General features: G+C 40.5%; 1 pseudogene; it reads right to left on the bottom strand.

Moving 5' to 3' along the window:
* Nucleotides 1-802: 802 nt before the first annotated feature.
* LOC133227540 (replication protein A 32 kDa subunit-like) lies at nt 803-1629 on the bottom strand (annotated as a pseudogene).
* Between the last annotated feature and the right edge of the window lie 404 nt (nt 1630-2033).

Here is a 2033-nt window from a genome sequence, read left to right as displayed (position 1 = left end):
TTTTCCAGATCTTCTGTTCAAATCTTTAATCATCTTTTCCTTGCAACTATAGTATTCTTCAAAGTGTGTTAATTATTGATTAAGTCTCTGAAGAAGAACCTACTGTGTTTATTTTCTGAAAGGCCCTAAAGTTATATCTCATAAACAGGATATATATAAACCAAATCTTGATGTCAAATGATATTTTTATTATGTTTTGCTTATGGTTTAAAATTCATTTTGAATTTATATACTTTATAATTTTTATTATACTAACCTCAAAAAGAGATTTCCAGGAAAATTCTTTTTCTTCAGTGACCTAAAAATTGAGTATCACTTTTCTAGTGAAGTATAGGGGAGATATTTAAGATACAGAAGTTTAATTCATGCTGAAAAATATTGCTTTATTTCCTTTCCCTTACATACACACACACACAAACACACACAGAGAAGTCTCTCAGTCGTGTCCAACTCTTTGCAACCCCATGGATTATAGCACACCAGGCTCCTCGGTCCACGGGGTTTTCCAGGCATGAATACTGGAGTGGGTTGCCGTTTCCTCCTCCAGGGGATCTTCCTGACCCAGGGATCCAGCCCGGGTCCTCCTCATTGTAGGCAGACGCTTCACTGTCTGAGCTACCAGGGAAGTCCATCAAAAACACAGAAGAGTAGTAGTAAGTTTCAAAAGGATGTCAGTTGAGATCTTTTATAGACTAAATCTACTTCCTAAAAGTCAACTCACCAATTATATGCACAGCTGGAGACAAGAGGCTGCAAAAAAAGGTCCAACTGAAAAATATCTTGGGGACCCAATTAGATCCATTTATTCTATGTCTGTGGATTTAAAATGATCATCATCCACGGTGGAATAGATGTGTTCCTCATTCCTTAGAAAATCCACAGCTAGCTTGATTGAGGCTACGGACATGTGTTGGAGTCAGTTCTTGAGATCCTGAAAGTTCAATCCTTCAGTTCTTGGGCAAGCCTTGATCAAATTCAGCACCTGGTACATGAGGCCATTTGCTGGTATGAAGTTAATCCCACTGAAGTTCCCAGCTTCACCCATTCCTGGACTGATGATAGGTGCTCTCCCTGCTGAAGGCTGACTGTTCGACTTGCTCAGCATCGTGTGTGCATTGACTACTTCCAGAATATGTGTGGTGAACTCATTCATATCCTCCAGGGGCATGATCTTAAAGGCTGCCAGGCTTTTCTTGTTCTGGAAAGATCTCAGATGACTTTAACATATGTTTCTGGAGGGACCACAGTTTTTTCACCGCTGGCATCATCTGTGTCAACCCACTGGTGAATATCAGTGGGTGCAGCTGTCATGTCATCTATCTTGTAAACAATGTTGGTTGCACTCTTCTCTGCATTTCTGATAATCCCCACAATACTGACCTGTGAAATCTCAACATTTCCAATTCTGAATACTTCATCAACCAGAGCAGCAGAAAGCAGCTGAGATATGGTACAGGGTACAATGTGCTGAGCTCGAGGTCTGGATTTCTTTTTGGCCTGGGAAGCTGTTGGAGATCCAAAGCTCCCAGGGGACTGTGTGTAGCCACCGGCTCCCCCAAAAGAGCAGGTGCTATAGCTTTCAAACCCACTATTCCACATGTTCGAGATGATTGCCTCAAGAGAGAGTTCCAGAAGGTTCCAGCCCAGGTCCTCCTCATTGAGGAGGGTTTGCCAAACCCCCTCAAGACCCCTGGCACTCCAGCTGCAGTTTATATATTTATACATATATAAACTGATGACAGATTATGTCTTTCATGACAGATTAACTGTTGAATTGAAAGGACCATGGAATATATTTGACATTCTATTTCCTCCTTGCTGTTCATGATAATCATTATACTAGAGATACTTTTTTTACCTTTCTATTCAGATATTTCCTGTGTGAATCCACCTCAAGTGGAAAATGCTATTATACAAAATCAGAAGTCTATATATCAAAGTGGTGAGAGAGCACGTTAGGAATGCACTGGGAATTATGACTTTTGGGGGAGATAGATGTCATATGTTTAAATGGAACTTGGACAAAACCATCT

Source organism: Bos javanicus, chromosome 16, assembly GCF_032452875.1.
Source record: "Bos javanicus breed banteng chromosome 16, ARS-OSU_banteng_1.0, whole genome shotgun sequence".
Taxonomy (NCBI): Eukaryota; Metazoa; Chordata; class Mammalia; order Artiodactyla; family Bovidae; genus Bos; species Bos javanicus.
Note: the sequence above shows the minus strand (reverse complement) of the source record. Positions and strands in the feature narration are given on the sequence as shown.